The sequence below is a fragment of the Bombus pascuorum genome, chromosome 12 (assembly GCF_905332965.1).
Source record: "Bombus pascuorum chromosome 12, iyBomPasc1.1, whole genome shotgun sequence".
NCBI classification, from domain to species: domain Eukaryota; kingdom Metazoa; phylum Arthropoda; class Insecta; order Hymenoptera; family Apidae; genus Bombus; species Bombus pascuorum.
The window spans coordinates 9,227,589-9,241,003 of record NC_083499.1 but is presented as its reverse complement, the minus strand read 5'-3'; the positions used below and the strand labels follow the sequence as shown (position 1 = coordinate 9,241,003).

At 41.8% G+C, this 13,415-nt stretch overlaps 1 protein-coding gene across 3 annotated transcripts in view; it reads right to left on the bottom strand.

The window, feature by feature from the left end:
• The window catches only part of LOC132912654 (uncharacterized), a 109,702-nt gene that overhangs the window by 54,740 nt on the left and 41,547 nt on the right, over window positions 1–13,415 (bottom strand). For 2 of the 3 annotated variants that reach the window (XR_009659250.1, XM_060970275.1), the window contains exon 2: window positions 5,559–5,600. The exons of the other annotated variant lie outside the window; for it this stretch is intronic. The gene's annotated coding sequence lies outside the window, so the exon portion shown is untranslated. The remainder of the gene's footprint in view (window positions 1–5,558; window positions 5,601–13,415) is intronic. 3 annotated transcript variants of the gene reach the window in all.

The following is a 13,415-nucleotide window of genomic DNA, read 5'->3' as shown; positions in this document are numbered from 1 at the left end:
CGGATGAATTGTTCAACCGTTTCGTTTTTTATCCTTCAGACGGATACAACTTTCTCTAGGTTCTAAAAATAATTTTTAAGAACTTGTTTCCCACCTTGAGTCAGACTGTGAATTTTTTGAACTTTTTTGCAGCACTGGAAGAGAATCCTTTTAAAAGCGAGAAAGGAAGTGCGAAACTTGAAATTTAAAGCGAAATAAAGAAGAAATTTCGAAATTACAAGTATCAGGAACTTGTTTGTTGTCCTCGAGAGAAACTTCTTCTTCTTCCCCTTTTAACTACTTCGAAATTCTTTTTTTAAGCGAAATTTAAATGGAAGAAACTCGAATTCAGCCTACGGCGGAACAAGACCTTGATAGTAGGAGAAGAATTGAATTATCGAAGAGAAACGAAACCGAGGTATCTGGAGTCGACTCGAGATAGCCAGACGAAAACCGACAACCCTTCTCGCTACCTCGTACACCTTCGTGAATTCCAACCCTTATTCAAATTATTTCTACCACTGTATTTTATAATACCTCGTACGATGTTATCTCTAACGATTACAATTTTAACGCTATTCTTCTCTCACTTTGCGACAATTATTCGACACTTATTTTTAATAATCGTACTTTTAACGATATAATCATATTTTGCTTTGCCTCTACGTTTCATCCAATACCATCCATTTCGCTATTCTTTCATAAAAATTCCCTGGCAGATCCATCTTTTTAACGTCGGTACACCCACGTCCTTTATACTCGTACTAATCGCCTCGCCATCCGTTTCATCCTTTAATCTCACGATTTTAAACGTGTCACGAGCTCTGTAACCTGTCCCTCCAGTCGTCGAATCACCGTGTTTAACGTAATCACCGAGTAGCGGGCGTCGTTGTAACGTGGTTTCCACGTTAATTTCACGACCTCATCCAGGCTGGAACATCGTATTCCGGTTTACCGTGATCATCGTTTGCCGTAATCCTTCGCCTTCGATCGGTCCAGGTTAAACGCACCATCGACGAAATTTAGTCGATTTGGCTCGCGGAATTTCTTCGCAAGTTTCACGCAAGATTTACGAACAAAGTCTGTTCTTCTTGACGATCCTACTTTTCCTCTTATTTCTATTTTTAACGAGTTATCCCTTCAAGGAAATAAATCGCCCTTTTGTTTCACGAGAAAAAAAAGATTTCTTATGGTTTTTTGACTTCCTCTCTCAACATTTTATTCAACATACGACTTCTTGTCCATTTATCAAAGATTCACCAGGGACCTTCAGTTTCTCGTATCTTTTTCCTATCCACGTGTTTCTTGTATCTTGTTCAACGTCACCGTTGCTCATGGACCTCTTAGCTATCTCAGTAGTGGTTTTACCCTTCGCCAGTCGTTGTTGTAACGTAATACGTGTCTTTCTGTATCCGCTTTCCTATTTAAAATAACAGATAATATACGGGAAACGAGAAGAATCTATTTTTTTGTCTGATGCATATTTCACGCGATACTTTCATAATTCGATTTAAATGTAATTTCGATACCGTAACTGTTTGATCTCTGAACTGTTGCAATTGTTTGATTTCGTACGATTTGTTTGACAGTTTACTCAAGTTTTTTTTTATAAACGCGTATCAGTTCGAATTACCAGTATTTTGAATTATACGTAGAATGTGACAGGCTTATATTTCTGATGACGTGGTGCACACGAGCGTGCGATACAGCTATTCCTAATATTACTGTTTGTATTATATTACACGCGTAATAGCTGGATCGCACGCTCGTGTGATTTGCATCGTCAGAAATATAAAGCCACGATTGCAATTTCCATAGCGATAAACGAGATAGCGGAATATTCTACAGAAGTAACGCTCTACGCGTTTTGTTTCGACGAAGATTACGTCGAGATCAGAGCCGCCAAGTCTAATTAGAATTCGAAGCAAATATCGTTTCTTAAACTGGCGGAAGTCACACACGAAATTCCAAGAAGCGCAGTGAGATTTCCCTTTGCTGTTCCGTTCATCCAGTGGTTGGATCTTCGGTTTAAAGTAGATAAACCTGGCTTTTTGGCCGAAGAGGACGCGGCGGTGCCCGTAGACGCGCCTATATGGGGCGCGGGAGAGCCGCAGCGAAGAGGAATGAAGTTAGGCGCTGGACCTTCCAGCACCCGGGAGATACCAAGCAGTCCGGTTGGGGATCCGGACGCCCTCTGAGAGAGGGAGAGACGTAATATAGACGGAATACTGTGCGGGGAGGGCCCGGTGTGTCGCCGCAGCGGTTCCCGGGCTCCCCTCGACGCAGTAGAGACAGTCTCCGTGGAGGTTTTAGTCGGTTGGAGTCCGACACTACCACGCTGCCCTCCCCCTTAGAGGCGGCAGGTGTCCGTGCGGATTTCCTCCACGAAAATATAAAAAAAAAAAAGATAAACCTGGCTTTGGAATCGGGTGACACAGTCAAAGATAGCATGGCGAATAAAACGAGCAAAAATTACAGAGAAACGTCAAAGAGGAAATTATGGAGCAAGGACGATGTAACGCGGGCTACAGTTTATCTACGATTCAAGTTTCGAGCAGAGGATATCCCAGATTTTCAACGAGCTTATTAATATCCTGCAAACCTAAATTCGACGAAGTATGGCGGGTAAATTTCGATAGGAACTCGTGAAGCGTTTACCAGGCCACTTGAACAACTTCGGCTAATTCCCTCGTTCGATTTTCCACCGGCAAGCGCTTGATCCTTGTTATTAATCCGATAATAAGAATCTGATTGGAAATGAGCGGGACGAATGGGGACAGGATGGCTTACAACATTGTTACAGGAATTTAATCGAGTTCGGGACGATTCGATGCTAAATTAGATAAGAGGAATTCGTAACATCCCAAGTTCCTCACTACCTATAATTACTAGTGGCACAGAGGAATTCCAAACTTTCCCTTCCTTTCCTCCGGAATAATTTTCTTAACTTTACTTCCTTCCTATAGCCAATCATCTTCGCAAGATATTCGTTACAATAAAAAGAAAAAGAAATAGCTAAACATTTCTTTTATATGTCGGGTTGTCATTAGAGTTCGGGGCGTATAAGGAATCTTCCTGTGAGTTGGCCATCGTTGTTGTATACCATAAATGATATTTATTGGCCCGGAGTCCTTTCATCTCCGACATATATATATATATATAGAATAGAGAATATATATATAGAGAGAATAGATATATATAAGAAACTGCTACATTTTCTTCAGAAAATTTGCTGTGCAAGTATTTGTCCAAGTTGTCGCGGATTCGATCGGCTTCTCGTTATCGCGTAGAATCGTGTTTGCGTCGAAGGCGAGACGACGCGGATGCAATGTAAATCGAAGCCACACGCGACATCGAAAACGTGACGTAATCATCTCCGCCTACTCGCGGTTTCGAAAAGTTTCTGCGTCTGTCGTTCGTCGACGAATCACCTTACAGACGAGCATCTGTATCCTCGCAGTCGATTCGTTTAGTTTTTTAAGCTGCGACAGAGTAGAGAAACGTCGATGATTTTTGTACGATACGTAAAGAATATTCTGAGAGTGTCTGAGTAATAACGTTTTCTTCTACTGATTACAGTCGCTAGAAGAGTATCGTATCGAGGCTGTTAGGTTAGCACAGTGAATGGAGCTTTGCGAAAGGTAAGATAAAGCGGAATTGGAACCCTTAGGAAACAGCGACAGGATACTGCGACGAGAATAGAAACGAAAGGACCTTGGAGGACGGATGAATAATTCATTTTAACAGGCGACCGAATTCCCTCGCGAATTAACATTCGTGGAACTTTGTCACGGTTTTAGAAGTATTTTCTGTTATCAAGGTAATAAGTAAAAGATATATAATTCTACTACGAATACTTGAAACAATGGTGAAATAAAAAGCTGAACGTTTCGAGAAATTGCTCGATTTCCGATCGAATTTTTCCAAGTTCGCTATAATTCAGCTGGCACCTTCATTGGGAATTCTGCTATTTCAGAATCGTCGAGGATGTAGTCGGAATTAAGTCGTGCGATTTGCGTCGTTTGGAAATGGAGGAACGAAGCCGCGAGGAAAAAGTATCGAACGGAAGAAGTTTCGAGACTCGAAGAACTCGCCGAGACTTGAAAAAGTTCAAGGTACTTTGCGCGAATTTATCCTCGATCTGGTATCCTCGGAATTTCTATCCTCTTTCTTTTTTACGTAAGAACAGAGAAGATTGGTAATCCGCGATAATCCTCGATATCTCGCGGTTCGATTCGTCGCAGGAATTAGAAATTTTCGAATTTGGGATTAGAAAATTATATTTGTTTGATTCGATCATTTACTAAACATTTGACTAAAGATTTGTATCTAACCGGGCCCATTGTTAAAATTTATTCAAATAAACCCTGCGAAGCTTGTAAGGCTATCGATCGTAAATTAGTAACGTTTAAATAATTAAGTAACTCGAAGGAAAGAATAAACAGAGTTCTCTGAAAGCTTTCGAAAGGGAGAAATTACGAGAACCAAGTTTTCCTAATTACAGCTATCCTTCAACGAGTAGTTTCCGCCATGGCCGACTTTTCAATTTCATTTCGTATCAATGTGGAACAACGATACGGCTTAACGGTTTCGTTTCGCGGAGAATTTCTCTCGACAAACTTGTTCCTCTATTAATAATTCAACATCTTTGTTTCATCGCGATGCGCTCAACTGTCGAAGAATCTTTAATTCGTCGCGTCCCGTGACGTGGTATATCCTCCTCCTGCCGTGTTTTCTTCCCTACCTTTTCTTGTCTTCTATTTTCTTTTCTTTTTCTTACCATTAAAGCTACCCTGCCAAGAAATTTAAGGCGTGTAATTTTTACTGAAATGGTTCGCCCGATTGTTTCTACGTTTAGCTCCGTACAAATATGAATTTTATTGTGCCGAGAATTTTCTTATACTTTGCTCAAACTTCGGACATTTCTTAACGTTAGAAAAAATATAACTCGGTTGAAAACGATTAAAGGAACGCGGTAGAGTTAAACCTGAACGCTCTTTCACTTTTCCTATGCGTCTGTTCGTAAAATACGGTGAAATAATGGCAAACACGCGGGTTTTTAAACAAAACCATGGTACAATGGACGATTGCTTATCCATCTATTCCGTCCATTTTTCATGAACAATCGCGATCAGTGACGCGACATGGATCGCCATAGAAATGTTCCGGCTAACGAAAATCGCGTACACAATGTAAACCGAGCGGGCCACGCGAAAATAATGCTATCCGTGACTGATCACGTACACAGGCGAACGGTGAATCGATAATCGGATCGGTGATCGGATAACATGCTGCCCGTGCATGCGGAGAACATAACGCGCTTTCACACGCGACGAGCCAGTTATGATAGAATACGTAAAGGGGCGAAATCCGAAAGTATTTTTTATTCCAGAAAATTACTCGAATTACTCGAATCACGAAGAAGTGAAACTGCGATCGATCCACGTCTGATATCTAATTTCGTCTCTAAGAAATTAAACGCTAATCGCATATTCAAATTAATAGCCAAGAGGCAAACTTCTCTTAAGTTTGGCTTTCGAGTGGCTCGTTTAATAGCGATGGAATAGAATTAGAAATACCTTCTCGTCCCTTGTCGCAAGTTGAATGGCGACAGCAAGAACCTGAAAACACAGAAGGGATTTTGTTATTTCCAAAGCTAGGAAAAAATATTTTTATTTTTAAAGGACTATGATTCATCTCCATAGTATTCTATCTCTATCTAATTTTCTATGATAGAACGCCTCTGCAGACCGAATAAACCTCTTCTTGGAGAAGCATTCAGCGTAGATTCATAAGAAGATCGTTCCAAGCACAATGTCAGCATCCATTCCGACCCATCTACTTTCAATTCAGCGAGGCCCGTTGCTACAACATTTTTCGCTTTGCAGGACGACGCGTCGAGCGTCGCGATGCCGCACCATCGTTCGTGGCGCAGGTTTTCGCGCGATCTCGATGTGGAATCGAATTTTATTCTGCTAACAGCCCTCTTTCACCGAAATAAATTTTTCTCTAGTTCCTGCTCTTGACTCAATGAATGTATCTCACACAGAGAACCGTTACATACGAGTATGACATCGAATAGAATTTTTTATTTGGACTGTGTTTAGAAGAGGAGTTCGTTTTAATTGTTGCCTCATTAAACGCAAGATAAAAATGCAACGTCGGATTAAAACAACAGATCGATCTTATTTACTCGTATTTCCTATTTAACGAGATAAAGTTACTTTGTGGTTAGATAGAAATTTATGGAATATCAAGTAAATAATTCAACGAATAATTCGCTGGTTTAACGAAACTGTCGCGGCTGAATTATATTTCCAACAAACGAACGAATTGCGTGTGGCATTAATAAAGAAATATCTCGTGTTGATGGATAAATGGGAATAAATCCTGTTGCAAGATCACGCGAAACTAGCGTGTCGGAAATATTCACATAGAAAGTGTAAAAATTAGAATATCAGATTTTACTTCACGATTTTCAACATGTAAATTATCTCCTAACTAACCAACTATCTATCTAACGAGGAAACTCGAACGAAGAATTTTCAAACGCTCGGAGCCGAAATAAAAATTTTGCTTGCAGAGATACACAGAATTCTATAGAACGCGTGAAAGCAACGTTGCAAGATTCCATTGAGGCGAAGGGATGTGCAAATCGGTTGGTACAATTTTCTCGCTATCCTCTCGAAATCTACGCAACCTCGAAAGTTTATTACGTGGAGTTTCCTCGAACGATGGGCCGCCATTGATGCGACCACGTTTGCTGCATCGATGTCCGTTGTTCGTGTTAATAATTATCGATCGGCCATGTCAGAAGTTAAACGAACAGGCCTGCAACGTTCCTTTGTGAGGCAGCTAGCGAGTTCCGCTCGGCCAATCGGATCAACCCGATCGCGCATCCCTTGCCGTATGCACGATGAATATTTATTTGGCCCGATATAGAGAACAGGAGAACGAGAGGGAGATAGAAAAGAAAGAAAGAGAGAGCTTGATTCGTTTGGTCGTCAATCGGTTTGATCTCGTTCGCTCGATTTCAGCCACAGCAAGAACGATTAATCTCGTTCACGATCGAACCGAGCGGATTCCACCGGGTTTCAGCCTGGAAAATGTAGATCCCTTTGAATTTTCCACGAAACCCGAATTTATTTTTATTCTTGTATCTGTTCCGTATTTTTCCTTATTTTGTTCTTTCGTCCTTTCTCCTTTTATTCTTATTTTTCGACCTTCTTTTTCCGTTTGTTTTGAGTTCTCACGAGTGATTCCCTGGACGAGAATCGCAGCGCTCGTTAGTAAGGGAAATATTCATTTTCCGTGGCACGAAAAGAGGCTCCGACGTTTTGCGAAACCCGGTGAATAACACGGTAGATAGAGTTTCCGAAAACGCGCTTTAGGTAACGCGCCGGAGTCATACCCACCACACTGACCCAGCTTCGTTCCATTAAAAGCTGTGATAATGACGAAGTACGATACATACGTAATTCGTTGAATGGCGGTTTAAACGTTTGAGTTTGTAAAAATCGCGCGCACTTCCAGCCGTTCTTTCACCAGTTAGCACTGTTAGCAGTATCACACGGGAAAAACTTTCCTTTTACACGGATCTCTCTGGAATTTAATCTCTCTAACTTGTCGCGAAATTAATACTTTTGGACGAAACAACGAAAGAACGTAATCGAAGGAAAGAAGAATGTAACTGACAGAAGGAAAGAATGAATTCGTTTGACGAGAAAATGAACATCGCGTCGTGTGACTTCGATACGGAAATAGTAATCTTATATGAAGAACTATTTCCTATATACAAGCACTGCCAATCCTTCGAATACGACATATTGGGAGCGAATGATCGAACTGTTCGTATATTAACTATCGACTGTAGTCGGTGTTCCGTTTGTTTCGAACCGGAAATGGTCGGACGTTCCACGCAATATCTGCTGACAAGGTCGTGGGATACCCTTTATGCTCGGTGGAGAGAACGACCGATACTTGGTAACTGTGCTTTGAACACCCACAAGGGTCTATTACGATCAAGAACCGCCAGGCGGAAGGTACACTCGCCAAGTTTCCCGGCGGCACCATTTGTGGGACTCCTGGACAGCCCGTGTACGTTATTGGGCTCTGCTTTTAGGATCGCGAAATGGATCCCTTCCCGACGAAGGGAATATTCGTCACGCTGCTATATCGATCGATACAACGACTTACGAAGCAATTTGCGAAGGGACTATCGTTTTATGAATCAGAACACGTAAGCTATAAGCGAACATTGTAGCTACGATTCAAAATTTCCCGTGTACAAATCACCGAATACAAGAGAAATACAAGAGAAATCTCGTATCGTTGATACGAGATTTTTAATTCTTTTTAGTCGTCCATCAAGAGCAGTGTTAGCTCGAACGTTTCATCGTTTTACAGAGATCTACGCACTTTTCGAGTAACCTAATACTTTTCCAATGGACAACGACTCGTCGGTGATACTAAATACTTGCGATCGTCGAGTACATGGCAACGATACGATGGAAAGAAGATCCAGAATAAATTTGTCTCTTCATTACAGCTTCAAGAATCGTCTCGGCTTAAAAAAGGAATTTAAGCAATTAGAACTCGCGGTACCATCCCTGTCGTCGTCGTTCTACCTTTAAAACATGATCGATTACCTGGAACGTCGCTTACGTACTCCATTCGCCTCTGTTTCTCGACCTACAAACTCCATCGTGCCCAAGTCGCTGCAACGTCTACCGCTGAATTTATTCCGTCAACCGAGACCGAGCAAACGCAGACAGACTCCTTTGTGCCTTCGTTGAAAGGGATCCGACGCAACCATCAGATTCCCCTGGAGATCGGAAGCAGATGGGATCGAAGCACGCGAAATACACGCGGAACAGGATAGATCCTTGTAAATATTTGAGCAACACGCGCTCCAAATTTGGGTTAATTCTATCTGTGTCAAATCGCAACAAGTACGAAGGAGACATTTATACGCTGTGATGAGATCCATTCAGCGGACTCGCGTTGTGCCTGACATCCTGACGCGTTACGTAAGCGAGAATTTGGTAAAAGAGAATTTCCTGATATTTTCGAAATCTCGAAAGCCAGAAGTAACAAGCGTCAATTTGCCTTGGTGAGGTTCCAAAACGAGGATGGGCGACGAAGGATGGAACGAGGTACGGTTCGTCGAGTACATTGGAATTCTGGCGGAAACTGTCGTCAGGTTTTGAGGCCGGTGTAGTTGCATCCGCTACGGTGTATGGAGGAATACGCAAGGAAAACAAGGGATGCAACGAACGGAGTAACGTATGGTAATGTTGTAGCCCGGTTGCCCTGGCCTTCTGCCACGAAACTGTTGAAACATCGTTCCTGTCTTCGGCCTTGCTCACCCGCCTTTTCCACACACCATGTATCATCCTGGAACTTTCATTTCGTTCGCCGATATTCGATCTTCCTACTTTCTCCATCGAACGCTGACTCAACCAAAACGTATTCTTTACTTCTTAAGATATTCTTCCATTTTCTTGCTTCTGATCTCGCGTCTAATTTCACCACTGTCTGTTTGTACGTTCGAGGCTTCTGTAATTTTCGCGCGGATTTTCATCTTTTCTTCTTACGAATAATATAATACGAATTCTTCTTGTTATATTGTAAGATCTTACTACAATTAGTTTATTTACAATAAATGGATTAAACAGACGTTGGTTTAACAGGAAACGACGGTTGTTTAACGTGAACTAATCACAATGACGTACTATAATTAAGACTACTAAATAGTTGATTTTCAACTCTCGTCTCTACCAACGTTCTCTCTCACGCGGAGCACACTCTCTCGACAACGCTAGTGTCACACGCTCAAGAAGACCACCCGCTCAGAAACAGTAACAGGGTAGGCTAGACATCCTGCATACCACAGCCATCGAAACAATAACCAAATAGTAACGGAATAGGCGCCTCTGAGATACACCAGACGACAACTCCTCCAGAGGGACGAAAACCTCGGTATAAAAACCCTCCACAACAAGCGCAGTCTGTTGAAACATTTTGACCCAGTCTCTTGTAACACTTTGAATCGTTCTGTCGTAACACTTTGATCCGTCACTCTGTTGGATTTACATAATAAATTCTATTATCGTATATAAAGATCAATTTCTTCACTTCAATTCTTATTCGTAAAACGTTCGAACTGCGACGCGAGGAGATCACCGGTGATGTATCGGTTTCGTGATTTCTTGTGTGTCCGACGTGACACTAACAACTCTACCTCCCTGAGGTAGAGTTCTCGATTCACCCTCTCTGGCTTCTCAACTCACGCTCCCTGACTTCTCAACTAACACTGACTGTTAATTTGTCTTTCTCCCTTAGTATCCCTTTGTCTTAGCCTCACCACGCACGTGTTCCGCAACCGCTCGTGGCTAGGATTACGTAGTGGATTTTCCGGGTAACTATTCGATTGAAGGACCGACGATACATTGTTGGACCTATGGGCACTTCGGTTTTCTCGCGATATTGTTTATGGTATCTCTTAGGCCTTTCATCCATGATACTACAACGATAATCCATGTATATCTTTTTAGTTTCCCTCGATGTAAATCTCTTTTGTCGCGAGTGCAGAAAGGTCAGCACGATTTAACTCTTGCATTATTAACATCCTATGCGAACAGCCCACTGACTTTACAGCTCAGTTCGCACGAACGAACGATAGAAATAGCAAAGAGTTGGAGGAGAAATAGCAACGAAATTTTTATTCGAATAGACTCGATACCTGATATCACGCATTTATCAATTTTATATAAATTTTAATCGAATATCGTATAAATAACTGTGAATTTGGTATTTTCCATTTTTTTCTAGCAAAAGATAGTTACCTTCCATTAGATAGATTCCACTCTTCTACGTACAACGTACGATAAACTGTTCCATTAACGTATTAAAAGAAAAGAGCGTTTATTGGTCGTGCAAAGGGTTTAATCTCTTAAAAAATTCCCGGCCATATTCATTAAAATAATGGTGGAATAAATTATCGCCGACAGGAACGATAAGCACTTAATTAGTACTTGAAAGGCCTGGGGCTTTTTAGAATAAAATTCGATTAAAAATTCTAACTACTCGTTTTTTTTTTGTTAGGTCTTGGAGATATTTTGACACGTGTCTCCAGCGGAAGTCTCCTCGCGCCGCCAGACTCCTCTTGATGAATTGATTTTCCGTTGCGAAAGACGGCACGGTACGATAACGCTGCCAGATCGCAGCGACGGCGTCGTTCACCGTGTCGTTGGAAATGCTTGTCGCGTGCTGGAAATGACATGCTCCCGTGGAATATCGATCATCGACGCTGACGAGGAAACCAACAGCGTCGTCGATGATAACGCGTGGAATAAGCATCGGCCAATGTTTCAAATTTTATCGTTCCTCGCGACGTGATTGTCGTCGGTGCATTTCGAGCCTTGGTCGTTGTGTTGTAGCAAAATTAAGAGCTTTCTCTCTGTGTCGTACGACTACGGTGTATTTGTTTCAACAATGCAGGGATTCTGATCTAACGCAAACGAATGTTCCGCTGTTTCCATTCCATAATCCACGCTGTACATTGTTTTTGTCCAGAATAATCAACGATCAACGTGAAGAACTTTGCGTAGTCGCGTAATTTCTTATTTAGCTTGATAACAATTTCGTTGAGTAATCTCATGGTCATGTTTTTAAAGTATCAGTTTATGGTAGCAGTGAGTAGGAGGAATTTGTAATTCTCTCGAACGCACAAACCAGGCAGAAAGATCCTAAAAACCACCGTTATTTGTCATTTAATCCGCGTGACTCGATTGTGACGCGAATAAATTCGATCAAACGACGTTAACTCGGCAAACAAACGCGAGAGACGCGAAAAGTAAATTTTTAAACGACAGCCATACCGATTTATAAACTCATTTTCTCGTCACGAGCGCCCGAGAGCATAGCAAATATTTACACGACCGTCGTAAACGAAAATATTGAATCTTCCACGATGAACCCCGCTGAAGAGTAAACCGTGTGAGAGAGGCACGATAAATATCGTTCCAAGCGGCTGAAATATTTCACAGGCGTAACAAAAATCGCGTCGGAACGACGCCAACGGCCGAAGCCAAGTCGGCGTCGTCGACCGCGTAAATCGTCGCGATGGCGGTTGTTCGCGTGCACGACGCCATGCAAGCGAGGGTTCGCCTCGAGATTGATCGTTCCTTTCACCGTCTGTGCTAATGTTCGCGTGATCCACTTCGTTTTCAATTAACATTTTGTCCGGTCTACACGTTGCACGTCAGTCTCTTCCAGTAGATTTCCACCAACTTTCGCTTTCTAAAATCGCCACGCGAATTCTTTCTCTTACAAACGTAATATCGTGGCGTGTGAAAAATTCGTAGCGAAATTTAAAATTTTTTCCTAACGTTTCTTCGAACCTTTTGCCATTTAAGGTGTGTAGCTTTACGATTATTGTTCCGGAAAACTTCTTTCAATTACTGAAATAGCTTCTGCAGGGATGTATAGAGTATTCGAGTGTGGAGTATTTCATTTGTCACGGAAGAAAGTATGGTAAAGCACGGAACGGAGAAAGAAGAATGTTTATATCATTTAATTAAGAATTTTTCTTTCATCGCTAACTTAATTCAGTTTGAAAAAACCGTTCTCATATTTACCGAAACTTGCCCGTTAACTCGTAAAATGGTGCGACAGCAGGGCGAAGCATCTCTTGCAACGCGATATTACGTTCTTTGACGAGCTGAAGATTTTCTAGCCAACGTCTTTTCATAAGATAAAGCCAGGGATCTTTGATGGGATCTTAACTCGAGGAAAAAACTGTGCATTACCGTGAGAGTGCCTTGTTTCAGGGTCTCCAGAGGAGCTTGAGACAACGTGAAAGATTAAAATTCTTTATTTCAAACGAATCATCTCTCGTACTACCATTTTGCAAAGTATGCTTCCACGTAATGCTGACTTTCCTTTTCGAGATCGAGAAAGCCCGATGTAATTATACTACGTTCTTTCGCTATCGGGAAACTTTTACGTATTACGTATTATTTCGTACCACGCTTCTTTTCCAATCCTTTGCAGCAGAATCCAAGTGGCAAAGGTCAGGACAAAAGCAACAAACTGAAGTCCACGATAAAATATTCTTCCATTTTGTTTTGTTCTCCTTAATGCAATTTCTTCGGCCAACTATTCCAAAGTTAGAACGTAAAAGCCGAACCTTAACATCCCTGTGTTCTCATTGTTCCATTGTTCCATTCATTTACATATCTAGCCATTGTTTCGCGGAAATGGCGGAATTTTTCCGCGAATTTTTCTGACGAAGCAGGTGCTGGTGAAATCGAACGACGCGATAAATTCGAGAAGATGCTGAAAGGGTCACGATTTGTGCTCAGCCAGTCGAGAACGATCAGAGGAGACGAAGAAAGATCGTCCAGCGTATCGTTCACGCTTCTGAACGGCGA